Genomic DNA, 14,878 nt, shown 5'->3' with positions numbered 1-14,878 from the left:
CTGGTGGTTTTCTCTCCCACATGGGAAGGCCCAGTTCTGAATCTCTTCGGTAGCAAAAGAGAGGAGCTGCTCTCATCATCTAAAACTCAATCTTTGCCTCCCAGTATGTCTTCCTGAAAGTGGGATATCTTTGAGGCCACTTAGATTCCTGTCTTCATCTCCAAGGTCTGAAACCCTTGAATGAGCCTGCAAGACAATAAACTTTTCCAGGCCATGGTGCTCAGTGTCTTCCAAGGGCTTGGTTTGGTTTCCCTTCTTACACAAGAGACAACAACAAACAGGAAGAAACAAAGACACCCCTGACGCCAGGGGTTGATGTTAAACAAACTAAGTAATGAATTTAAGACAATTTGCAACTCGTTGCTACTATCCTGATAGCCCCCAGTAAAGATTATGGGAAAAGAAAAAGAAATGATGAAAAAAATGGGAAAAGACCCAATATAGGAGGTATATCCAGGAGAACTGAATTCATAACTAAAGCAATAAATATCCTACAAGGGCAAAGATGCATCTTCATTCAGTATAACAGGAGAATAAGACAGCTGACTGGGTCTATTCAGAATAATTAATCAGTTTCAAGGAGGAAAACAAAACTACCTTCAAACTATGTCAGTTGAACTCCAACAGGGATCTCGGAATCCTTGGGTTGGTTACAGCTTTTCTTAACATAAACTAAAATGGCCTTGGACAGAGTATCCACAAACCAGCACATCAGCAACAGGCTAGTTTAAGCCAGAATATTTCCACAGCTTCTCCCAGGGATGGTTCCTTTTTTCTCTGGTTTTCCAGATTGTCAGACTAAAGGACCCCAAGCATTTGCTGAGCACATTAAAGCTCATATTCATAGTCCTCTATAGAAATTTCCACCGAAACGAGCTAAAAATAACTAAATGAAAGGAAAATCATGGACTGGATCTTTAGACAGTATTAACATCATTTCCCTCATTTTATAGATGAAGAAACTGAGATCCAAAGAAGTGAAGTGCCTGTGCCCCCAGGTTACTAAACTAGTAAATGACAAACTCTCAAAGAAAACATCAGTTTCCTTCATTTCTTTAAAGCCTTGGGCACTGCTTATTTCTAAAGCTGAATGTACACGTTACTGTAGCTTATAGATACAAATTATTTTATAATGTGTCATTGTTTAGAAATAAACAAGTGGCTCATAATAATTACAGTTCAGGGAAAAATAAACTCTAAAAAATTATTATTGTTCTCAGGAATTTTATGCCATTCATGATAATGTCTCCTTAGGATAGGAATATTAATTCAGCTAGCCTCAGTGCCTGAAGCAGCTGAAGTCACTGTTTAACCAAATACCTCGCATGTTATATTTTTCAGACAGTCTTATTCCAGGACAACTCTGCCTGCAATAGGCTTTGTGACCCATCCAGCTTCCTTGGAAAGTAAGGTTAGCTCCCCTACCCTCTCTGATGGAGCTCAGTCTTAATCTTAAGGCATTTCCCTCAAATTTCCTTTAAATTTTTTAAAAAATTTTATATTGGAGCATAGTTGATTGACAATGTTGTGTTAGTGTCTGGTATACAGTAAAGTGATTCAGGTAAACATATATATTTACCGATTTTTTTTTTCAAATTCTGTTTCCATTTAATTTACTACAGAATACTGAGCTGAGTTTCCTGTGCTATATAGTAGGTTCTTTTGGCAATCTATTTTAAATAAAGCAGTGTGTACATGTCAATCCTAAACTCCCAGTCCATCTCATTTCCTTTTAAAAGACTTGTGTACCATCAGCCTAAGGTAGCTCAGCTTCCTCAGTTGCCAAAGCCCTCAGCAGATCAGCCTAGTTCTTGTCACCCTGTTCAGGGATTTACTTGGGCCGAAAGTCAACACAACTCTCTTGTAATAGAGCAGTGGTCTCTTACCTTGTTATTCAAAGACTTGAGTCTCAAGATCTGGGAAACTGTAAAGGAGTGGGAAGGATCAACCTCTGGAAGGAAGGAATGAGAGAAATGTGCACGGTCAAACAAAATTTTCTGTAGGTCTGTTGGTTTCTGAATACTTTTTCTGGAGATCACATAGTTTATCTTGAGAAATGCTGTTAAAATGTTGACTGCAAAGGATGGTGCACGATCTCACTGCTCCCTACACCTGCAGCACAGGCATCACTTGGGAGTCTGTTAGGAATGCAGTATCTTGGGCTGCAGACCCACTGAATTACAGTATGAATTTCAACAAGATCCCCAGGCAATTCAGGTGCACAGGAAACTTTGTGAAGAGCCCTGTGGTGAAGAGATCCATACAAGTCCCTCTTCATTTTTATCTCCTTTATTCCTGGCATTCAGAGTCACTGGCTAAGAGGTAAGCCTTTTCCAAACATTTCTCTTTTTTCCTCCACCTGCACCTGGCTCATTCTTCACCTCCTCTTTAAGATTCCTTGTTCTGCATGTCCCTCGCCAATCCTCTTCAACTTGAATCCTTAGAATACTATTTGTTTGACATAATATATCACTTTATATTAGTTCTTTTTCTAGAAATCTCTCACCTCTTAGAAATCTTCAAGTATAGGCCAGTCACTCATCCTTCTCTTTTTTTTTTTCCTGATGGCCCTTTTCTATTCCTTTATTTTTTAATATAAATTTATTTATTTTAATTAGAGGCTAATTACTTTACAATATTGTAGTGGTTTTGCCATACATTGACATCATCCTTCCTTTCTATAACCTATGACAAAAAGATTTTCCCTAACTTATCATGGATGCTTCTAGATCACATTCATTCTAGAACTTTTCTTTTGAGAATTTTTAAAATATGGCTTAGAGAAGCTTAATAAATTTGTCTGGGTTAAAATTAAGAAGATGGGTCAATCAAAGATAGCAAAAGCAAATGAAAAAACAGAAGTTTTCAGTGCATATATCACTCAGGATTAGTCTCTAGAATATATGATGAAATGCTATATATTAGTAAAGAAGTAAATCATACAATATAAAGAAAATGGGAATAAGATACACTGAAGCAATCCACAGACTAGGAAACATGAACATCACACCAAACATGAGGAGATGCTCAACTCCACTTCTAATTAGGGAAATACATGCCAGAACCTTAGTAAGTACCATTTCACACTCAATTAAGAAATTGGACAATACCAAGTGGGGATGGTAATCTGAAGTAATGGAAACTTAGACTCCTGGATGGAGTAGAAATGTTTATGACCACATCTGAGAACAATTTGGCAGTATCCAAGTCAGTTAAAAGAGCCCTTACTCTAGGACTCAACAGTTTCATTGCTAGGTGAGTCTAGAGCAACTCTCACCCAGATGCACAACAAGGTATGTATAAACTGGGGCAAGACTGGAAATGACTAAAATTGGAAACAACTTAATGTTCACCAAAGAGAATGATAAATAAATTTTATATTCATATAGTGAAAAACTATGCAGTAGTTACATGTGCATGAACCTGAAATAGGTATATGTATATGTGGGTGTATATGTGTATGGGTGTACATATATATATATACTTATATATATATCTCAACTTGAGTGAATCTCACAATTCAATGTTGAATGAATAAAAGGAAATTATAGAAAAATGTACAGTATCATTTCTGTAAAAGTTTAAAACATGGAAGTCAAAGTTTTAAGGATACATGTAAATTTAGCAAAAACACAAAGAATGATAGGCAATGATAAGACCTATTTAATAGTAGTTACCTTGGTAGGGGCAGGAGTGGGGATGAATCTATGAGGATTTACCTATGGGGCTACAATGGTATTGGTATAGAGCTTTATTTCTTAAGCTGAGTGATGGATACAAAGGTAATGATTGTATTTTCTTTGTAAACTTGTGAGAGTCTAAAATACTAATCAAGGTGAATTAAAACAAAATAACTTTTCTTTAAGACTATATTAACTCGGTCATGTCACCCTCTTCCCACTTTCATTACCACAGTATACTGATGAACTATCATCACTCATATCCAGCCTACAATTTTCCTCTCCATCCTCCCTACCATCAGCTGCATGATTTCAGCAGCCCTGTTGCTCCTGGTCCTCTTCTGCCCCAGCAATCTTGACCATCACTTGCCCTAGGAACTCACAAGATAGATTTTAGATCTTGTCACCCAGCACATCTCCAACCAACATTTCCTGATTATCTCTTCTGTGACATCTTTCATGCTCTTTCCAAGCCTATCTTCAGTCAAACCTCCTCGTGGGCTCAATGTTCTTGCCCTACTTTATTCCTAAAATCCTCTCCTGAGTTTTCTTCTTTTTCAACAACCCTGGATCCATACATAGCCAACATCTTAGAGCTTTTATCACACCCATCTTGCCTAACTCTAACCATCTACTTTTTCTACTCCTAACCGAGGATGCTGAATAATGCTAACGGAAATCATGTAACGGTCCTGCCCTGCATCATTTCAAACCCATTTCCTCCAGAGAACCTGGCCTCCAGCCTGACACCAGTTTTTTTATTCACTCCTAGCTGAAATCATTCCCGGCCTTCAATACCAGCACTGGCTTCCCTTTGCCAGGAATGGAAAGTTAACTGTGTCCTGTACAGCCAGGGAGGTGCCTAGGAGGAGCTTAGGAGAAGTCTTCTCAGACCAGTTCAGGGTCCCCTTCCTCAGTTCAATCAGAAGGGTCTGCTTTAATCATTTAAAATATATCTTCCGAATAAGATTTCATTTAATTAAAAAAGGGCAGGGAGCTGTCCTGCTTTTTAAACCTTTGGCTTTCCATTACACTGGGTATAAAACACCAACCCCTTAGCCAGGTGTGCATGGGGCATGATTGCATCTCGCTCTGACCTGAGCTAGTACTACTCAGCCCTGCTTTCCCACCCTGCGGGCCCAGTGCCCTTCTGCTCTCACCTCTAGGCCCACGTGTGGTTCCACCTGCCAACATACCTGCCCCTTTGTCCTTTGTGTGCCTGACCCCTTACTTTCAAATTCCATTTTAAATGTCACCTCCCCTGGCACTTCTCCTTATTCTTTATCACACTACCTTCTTCATCTCTCTCATAGCACTTCTTGCACCTTTATTCAATTTGGGGTTTACTTTCTCATTTAGTGTCTGTTTCTTCCACCAGTAGACTGTAACTCCCTTGCCAGGAAACATCCTCTTTGTCATGGTTCACATTCAGGGGCAGGGCCAAAGTGGGGGCGTGGGGTGGGGGGTGGGCTTCAGACCCTCTTTAGGTCCTCAGAGAGGAAGCTGCACTTGAGACCACCCTGAATAAGCAGGTAATTGAAGGAGAAAACCTGGCTGTGCACCTCTGGCTTCCCAGAAAGGGTCCCAGCCCTCCCTTTTCCGGCCAGATGCCCCCAGGACCTCTGCCACAGAGAAGTCCAGGAGCTGCACCGGAGCCAGCACCTCCCTTGTGGATCCTGTTCCTGTGCATAGGAAGCAGGCAGGAAATTTTTTTTTTAGGAAATATTTTTTGATGAATCAATACAGTTGTGAAAGTTTGAGAAACACCAGGCTAGGGAAAAACAACAACAACAACAACAAAAAACACGTCAGCTACCTTAGACTGATAGGAACAAGAAAAGTAGGGAGGTAAACCTCCCCCATCCTCTCCATCACTGGCTACTTACCCATAACAGTCTATTTCAGGACAAAGGGCAATAAAGCCAGACCAGCCTTCTGAACCAGCCTGCCTTTCAGCATCTGTGCTACATAGAATCTTCAGATATGAAGATTGGGATACTTGCGGAGGTAAGTGTTGAAGGAGTTTAACTGCTTTTGTAACAAAATGATTATTTACTGAAGTATTTCTGGACGCAGCTTAAGCATCCTTGGTCCATATTAAAATAAGTGGCAAGTCTTTGAAAAGACTGTCATTATATGATGGCTGTCATTATAGCAAGAAGCAACGGCACTATGGGACACAGAACAGAAGTTAGTCACCTCAGATATATGAGACAGGTAGATGTGATTAGGAATAAAGGTTGTCAAACTCCTAACTGATAAATCTCAGTTATCCTCCTGTGTGTACCTGGGTTGCCATGGCTGCACCTTTGCTTGGCAAGTGTGTCCAAGTACTTTTTCTCCCTAAGCTGCTTTGCCTATTGTGCTTGTCCACAAGGCTTGAACAGAACACAGAGAGATAGCAAACATGTAGTCTGTGTGGGTGTATTTGTTCTTCTGTGCAAACATGATTGAGTTATCTAGAAGAAACACAGCAGGAGTTGATTTCAGGCAAAACACAGGGTGGTACAGTATGGGGGAGAGAAGCCGTGTGAAGGTGGGGGCGTGGTGGCAGACACCAGGGCATGCAAGCCCTCAATCTGGGAAAGCACAGAGCGGTGAGGCGGAGGCTACAGTAGGAGGGCAGGTGAGTGTGATGACTAAGTAGCTACTCTTCCTGAATAATCATCATAAACCAGGTACTGTGCATTTTACATAGAATTGATTGTTACTTTCATAAATACTATGAGACAGGTTGTTGTTTCTAGTTGCTATGTCGTGTCCAACTCTTTTGTGACCTTGTGGACTGCAGCCGGCCAGGCTCCTCTGTCCACAGGATTTCCCAGGCGAGAATACTGGAGTGGGTTGCCATTTCCTTCTCCAGGGGATCTTCGTGAGCCAGGGATGGAATTCATGTCTCCTGCCTTAGCAGGCAGATTCTTTACTATTGAGCTACCTGGGAAGCTCATGAGATAGGTACCTTTTTTAATAACCACTTTTTAAATTGATGTATATTTAATTTACAATATTGTGCTAGCTTCAGGTGTACAGCAATGTGATTCTGTTATACATATATACATATAGCTCCTTTTTTAATATATATACTCTCTTATGCATATATATTCTTTTCCAGATTCTTTTCCACTATAGGTTATTACATGATATTGAATATACTTCCTATGCTATATAGTAGGTTCTTGCTATTTATTTTATATATATAGTTATTATATATATTTTATATATATATTATATATATAATATATATATATATATATATATATACACACACACACACACACACACATATAAAATCCCAAACTCCTAATTTATCTACTTTCCCTGCTATCCCCTTTGGTAATCATGAATTTGTTACCTATGTCTGGGAGTCTATTTCTGCTTTGTAAATAAGTTCATTTATATTATTTTTTAAATTCCACATGTGAGTAATAACATATGACGTTTGTCTTTCTCTGCCTGACTTCACTTAATATGGTAATTTCTAGGTTCATTCATGTGGCTGCAGATGACTTTGTTTCATTCTTCTTTATGGGTTAGTAATGTTCTATTGCATATATGTACCACATTTTCTTTATCCATCCATTTGTTAAAGGACATTTAGATTGCTTCCATGTCTTGGCTACTGTAAATGGTGCTGCTATGAACATGTATCTCTTCAAGTTAGAGTTTTTCTCTGGATATATGTTCAAGAGTGGGACTGCAGGATCATACGGTAATTCTATTTTTAGTTTTTGAAAGAACTTCCATATTCCTCTTCATAAGGGCTGCACCAGCTTACATTCCAACCAACAGTGTTGTAGACTCCTTTCTCTCTACACCCTCTTGAGATAGGTACCTTTATTATTCCTCTTTCACCTCTAATACCTCAGTGAAGACACTGAGGCTCAGAGAGGTTAAGCAATTTGCATAGGGTCACAGAGTTCACATGAGAGCCTGGATTGTAATCTAGGTTTATCTATCTCTGAAGTCTGGGGTTATAACCACCATTCCATGCTTTGCTGCCAGTTGGCAGAATAGCCTGGAGTCCAAGAGAGGGGTTAAGCTTAGAGCTGTAATTACAGGGAAAATTTCTTAGAAGGTAACAAAGGGAACAAAGAAAGAGCCAATCTCTGGCAGCATCACTAAAAAAGGAAAGGACTGAGCAGCAGATAAAAAACCCAGATTAAAAAACAAGATAAAAAACCCAGGTTTTTTTTTTATGGGAGAAAGATGTTCTACTATTGCTTAATTTGAGGACAGAAAAAGGAAAAAACTGTATATCTGAGGCTGTGGTAAAGAAAAGAATAATAAAGGACACAGAAAACAGATCAAAAAGGAAAAAATACTTTAAAAATTACTTTCAGCACCCATCTATGATAGCAACTCTTCAAAAAATGGGCATAGAAGGAATCTACCTCAACATAATAAAGGCCATATATAATAAACCCACAGCAAACATTATTCTCAATGGTGAAAAACAAAGCATTTCCTCTAAGATCAGGAACAAGACAAGGGTGTCCAGTCTCACCACAATTATTCAACATAGTTTTGGAAGTCCGAGCTGTGGCAATCAGAGAACAAAAAGAAATAAAACAAATCTAGACTGGAAAAGAAGTAAAACTCTCACTGTTTGCAGACAACATGATACTATACACAGAAAATCCTAAAGATACTATCAGAAAATTACTAAAGCTAATCAGTGAATTCTGAATTTAGTAAAGTTGCAGGATACAAAATCAATATGCAGAAATCACTTGCATTCCTATACACTAACAGTGAAAAATCAGAAAGAAAAATTAAGGAATTAATCCCACTTATCATTGCAATAGAAAGAATAAAATATCTAGGAATAAACCTACCTAAGGAGACAAAAGAACTGTACAGAGAAAGCTATAGGACCCTGATGAAAGAAGTCAAAGATAATATAATGTCTTTGATGAAGAGATATTCCATGTTCCTGGGTTGGAAGGATCAATATTGTAAAAATGACTATACTACCAGATGCAATCTACAGATTCAGAGCAATCCCTAACAAATCACCAATGGCATTTTTCATAGAACTAAAACAAAAATTTTCATGATTTGTAATGAAACACAAAAGATCCTGCATAGCCAAAGCAATCTTGAGAAAGAATGGAGCTGGAGGAATCAACCTTCTTGTCTTCAGACTATACCACAAAGCTACAGTCATCAAGACAGTATAGTATTGGCACAAAAACAAAAATATAAATCAATGGAAGAAGATAAAAAACTCAGAGATAAACCCACACACCTATGGACACTTTATCTTTGACAAAGGAGGCAGGAATATAAAATGGAGTACAGATAATCTCTTCAGTAAGTGGTGCCAGGAAAACTGGGCAGCTACATGTAAAAGAATGAAACTAGAACACTTCCTAATACCATACGCGAAAATAAACTCAAAGTGGATTAAAGACCTGAATGTAAGACCAGAAACTATAAAACTCTTAGAGGAAAACATAGGCAAAATACTCTAAGATATAAATCACAGCAAGATCCTCTATGACCTACCTCCTAGAGTAGTGGAAATAAAAACAAAAATAAACAAGTGGGACCTAATTAAACTTAAAAGCTTTTGCACAGTGAAGGGAACTATAAACAAGGTGAAAAGACAGCCCTCAGACTGGGAGAATATAATAGCAAAGGAAACAACTGAAAAAGGATTAATTTCCAAAATATACCAGCAGCTCATGAATGTTTAAACTACTGCACAATTGTACTCATCTCACACGCTAGCAAAGTAATGCTCAAAATCCTCCAAGCCAGGCTTCAACAGTATGTGAACCGGGAACTTCCAGATGTTCAAGCTGGATTTAGAAAAGGCAGAAGAACCAGAGATCAAATTGCCAACATCTGTTGGACCATCAAAAAAGCAAGAGAGTTCCAGAAAAAACATCTACTTCTGCTTTATCAACTACACCAAAGCCTTTGACTGCATGGATCAGAGTCAAAACTGTGGAAAATTTTTCAAGAAATGGAAATACCAGACTACCTCACCTGCTTCCTGATAAAATCTGTGTGCAGGTCAAGAAGAAACAGTTAGAACTGGACATGGAACAACAGACTGGTTCCAAATAGGAAAAGGAGTATGTCAAGGCTGTATATTGTCACCCTGCTTATTTAACTTATATGCAGAGTACCTCATGAGAAACACTGGGCTGGATGAAGCACAAGCTGGAATCAAGATTGCCAGGAGAAATATCAATAACCTCAGATAGGCAGATGATACCACCCTTATGGCAGAAATTGAAGAACTAAAGAGCCTCTTGATGAAAGTGAAAGAGGAGAGTGAAAAAGGTGGCTTAAAATTCAACATTCAGAAAACTAAGATCATGGCATCTGGTCCCATCACTTCATGGCAAATAGAGGGGGAAAGAATGGCTTACTTTATTTTGGGGGGCTCCAAAATCACTGCAGATGGTGACTGCAGCCATGAAATTAAAAGATGCTTGCTCCTTGGAAGGAAAGTTATGACCAACCTAGATGGCATATTAAAGAGCAGAGACATTACTTTGCCAATAAAGGTCCATCTAGACAAAGCTATGGTTTTTCCAGTAGTCATGTATGGTTACGAGAGTTGGACTATAAAGAAAGCTGAGTGCCAAAGAATTGATGCTTTGAACTGTGGTGTTGGAGAAGACTGTTGTGAGTCCCTTGTACTGCAAGGAGATCCAACCAGTCCATCCTAAAGGAAATCAGTCCTGAATATTCATTGGAAAGCTGAAACTCCAATACTTTGGCCACCTGATGTGAAGACCTACTCATTTGAAAAGACCCTGAATCTGGGAAAGACTGAAGGCAGGAAGAGAAGGGGATGACAAAGGATGAGATGGCTGGATGGTATCACCGACTCAACTGACACAAGTTGAGTAAGCTCCGGGAGTTGGTGATGGACAGGGAGGCCTGGTGTGCTGCAGTCCATGGGGTTGCAAAGAGTCGGACATGACTGAGTGACTGAATTGAACTGAACATGCAACTCAATACCAGAAAAACAAACAACCCAATCAAAAAGAGAGCAAAAGACTTAAACAGACATTTCTCTGAAGCAGACAAAGAGATGGCAATAAACACTGACCAGTTTACCGAAAGACTAGAATTGCTGAGGCTGAGTTTTGAAGTGACTTGCTTCTTACATGGGCAACACCATGGTCCAAGGTGGGTTGCTTAAGGAATGTATGTATTTAGTGAAGATATTCCTGTGCAGGAAAGAGATCAGCTGGTTCTTCATAAAAGAGCAGTCAGGAAATATCAACATAATGTGATACACATGCCTCACTATGGGTAAAATGGAAACTTCATTATAACCAATGTAATTTTTACCTCTAGAGCTTTGCTACTCAAAGTGTGATCAATAAGCCATCACCTGAGAGTGTCACGCAGATTCACTGAAACAGAACTTGCATTTTATTAATAGGATCCCCAAGTGATTGTATCATACATGCATTAAAGCTTGAGAAATGCTTCCCTGCCATCTTGGTAATTTGGTGAACTTCTATTCATCCTTCAAAGTCCAACTCAGATATCATGTCTTTCTTAAAACTTCTCCTACCAGAGTTAATCACTTCTTCCTCTCTGCTATTTCTGTGGACCGCTTACTTATCTCCATCCTGTTTGCATCACATTATGTTGTTGATATATTCTTGAGGAAATGGGTATCTTTGTGTTCTTACTTTTGCAGTCTAGTGGCAGTTAACCATGTTATCTCTATAGATACATCTCTGTATCTCTAAGATAGATTCTAAGGAGTATTCAATTACTCACTTTAGTTGCTCAATTTAAATCATTCTGGGAAAAAAGTTTTACAATTTTCCCATGCACAAAAATCACCTAATAAGCTTATTAACCTGGGGACTGTGGATCTCTCTGCCATAAAATCTGATTCTGCACTTCTTAGCTGGGCTCCAGGAATCTGCATTTTTAGCTAGTAGCCTAATGATTTCTGATGCATATGGTCAATGTAAAATTCTGGTTTAGAAATATTTCTAAATTGGAGTCTAGGATGCCGAGTCCTGTCTGGTGGGCTGCTACTGCTCTGCTCATTGCACCGGTCTCTATGTCCTCTAAATACCAAAATCATGGACCAAATACATCAGTGAGGGAGCCACCCAAGTTCATTTGGACTATGTTTTTATAAGGATGCCTCTATAGAGAAATGAAAATGTGCTCAATTTCAGGCCGGATCAGTCTGAGTTACTCAATACTGATGAGCAACTCCACCAGCAAGAAGATCTCCTGGGACTTCCCTGGTTGTCCAGTGGCTGAGACTCTGCATTCCCAATGTAGAGGGCCTGAGCTTGATCCCAGGTCATGGAGCTGGATTCCACATGCTACAATTAAGAGCTGTCACAGATCTAGCACAGTCAAATAAATAGTTTATTTTTTTTTAGAAAGGATCTCCCTCATGAAATTGATCCACTGACTCTTAGGATCCATTCCAGTATTTTGGAAACGCATGATGTTATCCACATGCATAGCTCTGATTGTGTGAATCCTGCTATGGCAGGCAATAGATAATTTTCCATTTGATTCACACAATACTAGAAGGCAAAGGACACTATCACCTTTTAATGATAAGGTCATTGAGCCTCAGTGACATTTTGTGACTTTCTTAGTCACAGAATTAGGAAAGGGCTGAGCCAGGAGTCAAAGTCTGATTTGTCTGCTTCCAAAGCTATTGCTTGCTTCCTGTTTGTCAGACTGTTTCTTTAGCTACATTTTCCACACAATAATCCCCCAGGGGCTGGCACAGCTAGGGATGGTGAGAGCCCTTCAAAACATCCATTCACTGCACTCCTGTTCCAAGTGGTGCATATACCATTCATATACCCATTTATCTCCAGCTGTAGAGTACATCTATACCAATAGAATGCCTGGAAACCCAAGGAAGTGATCTGGCTCTCTCCCTAAAGGAACTTTTAACTAGTTTGACTTTTCCCTTAACCAGTGCTCTGGAGTCAGTGCATACCTCCATGGAGTAAGAGAATCATGGACACACAGTTTCAAGTTGTTACAATAACTTAATCAAATCATTACAGAGTATTTTTGCAGTTGGTTGGGAAGACAAGAAATTGAATGGATGGCACATATTTAGTTAACTGTCTAAAGCTCTCAGAGCACAAAGCAGTTTTTTTCTTGAGAAGGGTTATTATTTTAGCGGTAGGAGGAAAGAATAGGTTAACTAAATTATGATATATTCATAAAAGAAGACTTTTATGCTGAATATTTTCAGTCTACTACAGCTAGGGCAAAAAATGATCACAGCACATATATTCCCTGCCTAACAGAACTGATTGTATACTTGATGAAGGAGAATGATCTAGATCTATACATTATATCAGTGATTCACAAAATGTAAAAATGCAATATGTGATCTGCAGAGAGTACATAAAAAATTAAAATGCTAAAAAAACGTATGTGTGTATATAAATGATTTTGTCAGAGGGTTGTACACAGTGTTATTCATAGCAGTTATCTTTGTAGACTTAGGAAAGAGTTTGGGTTGGGATGGAGGAATGGATGGGAATGGTGGACTTAATAATGCATTTTTTGTGACAGGGAGACAACTGCCTACCCTCAAATCCCTTCTTCAGTCAAAAAAAAAAAAAAAAACAAAAACACCACAAAACCCAGAATCTTTCCTAGACTCCTAGTGGCTCAGTGTAGGCATGCGACTAAGTTTTGGGCAAGCTGTAGACTAGAAGTAGTTGTGTAGGACACCTAGGAAGCCTCGTTAAAAGGGAAGGGACTAGCCCTTTTGTCTATATTCCTCCCTGCTGCCTGGAATGTGGATTCACGGTATGGCTTCAACAGCCATCTTGGACCATGAGGACATCTTGAGCGTAGAAGCCACAAGCAGGAGGATATTCAAACCCACCACTCCTCTGCTGTCTACTATGGGAGCCATGAGCCGCATGTGAATGTCTTAGTAGATTAATCAAAATTACATAAAATTTTTAAAAATTCAGTTCCTCAGCCCAAGTAGCTACACTTCAAACACTCAATAATGACCCAGTGCTGACCAGTGGCTACCAAATTGGACAAAATGGATTTTCATCACAGCAGAAAGTTTTGTTGGCTAGTGCTGCTCTACTGCTTGTTTCTAGACTCTAGAGAATAAATCCCCCCAAATTTATGTCTTTTTTACCTGTATTTCAACACACCCTATTCATGTTTTTATGTACCAATTTTATGATATAAAATGAATAGAATTTTAAATATACAATTGGACATCAACATGGATTAAAACAGACAAAGATATACTATAAATAATCTGGTATGATTATTTAAAAATAGAAAAACATTGTATCAAAAATAGATTTTAAAAAACACTAGGTACATGAGAGGTCTGGAAAACTATAAACTTTTAGATTTGCCTCTTTGTTCTGAACTAAAAGGCTGGGCACCTAAAGTTTATACAACCTTCACTTTGAGTTGACAAAGACCACACACCAGGTAGGCACACACATTTCTACAGAGTTGTTGTCTACACACTGAGCCACGGAGCATATTAAGAATTTTCTGAGAGATACAGTTAACGTTCATGGGAGACACTTTTATAAGGCTAAGATATGGTCTGGTGCTCTTTAGCTATTTATCAAACTCTCTGCTGTTTGCATTTTGAAAATATACACTGCCATTACATTTTAAATACACTGCATTATATTGTGCTGTCTCTGAACCTGCAGCAAAATTATGATTCCATTGTGTATTTTTAAAGATTAAATATTTCTCATATTTTTGCACTATAGCAAGCAAACTGAAGGCTTTTAGCATTCCAGGTCATGTAGATGATTTCAACAAGGTTGTTTATTCTTTGTTCAACGTGTGTGGGATTTAGGAGAATCATTTGCATTCTTACAAGAAGGTGCCACCCAGGTAATCTTTGGCAAATGATTGTCAGTGCATATTCTGATCTGCCTGGAAAATATGGTATATAACACCCAGGCCAAGGGAACCAAGGGAAGAGAAAGCAAGATTCTGTGGGGGGTGTTTATCTCAAAGCAGAATAACCTTAACCTTTCTATCAATGGGGTACCAAATATACTAAGTCCCGAAGCCCCTCACCTGGTACTCTGCCAGCACAAACCAAGGACATGGACCTTCTTGCCCCTCCCCTTCATGTGTGTGTGTTTATGTATGTGTATTTATCCTGTAGGTCATAATGATATGACATATACGCTGTTTGTGCACATTTTAATTTT

General features: G+C 38.9%; 1 long non-coding RNA gene across 2 annotated transcripts in view; it reads left to right on the top strand.

The window, feature by feature from the left end:
- Nucleotides 1-6,269: 6,269 nt before the first annotated feature.
- Nucleotides 6,270-14,878, top strand: part of LOC132658214 (uncharacterized) — a 51,376-nt gene continuing 42,767 nt past the window's right edge. For both annotated transcript variants that reach the window (XR_009597513.1, XR_009597512.1), the window contains exon 1: nt 6,270-6,306. This is a non-coding gene — a long non-coding RNA (uncharacterized LOC132658214). The remainder of the gene's footprint in view (nt 6,307-14,878) is intronic.

The sequence above is a fragment of the Ovis aries genome, chromosome 19 (assembly GCF_016772045.2).
Source record: "Ovis aries strain OAR_USU_Benz2616 breed Rambouillet chromosome 19, ARS-UI_Ramb_v3.0, whole genome shotgun sequence".
NCBI classification, from domain to species: Eukaryota; Metazoa; Chordata; class Mammalia; order Artiodactyla; family Bovidae; genus Ovis; species Ovis aries.
The sequence above is the reverse complement of the archived record's forward strand: the minus strand, read 5'-3'. Positions and strand labels throughout refer to the sequence as shown.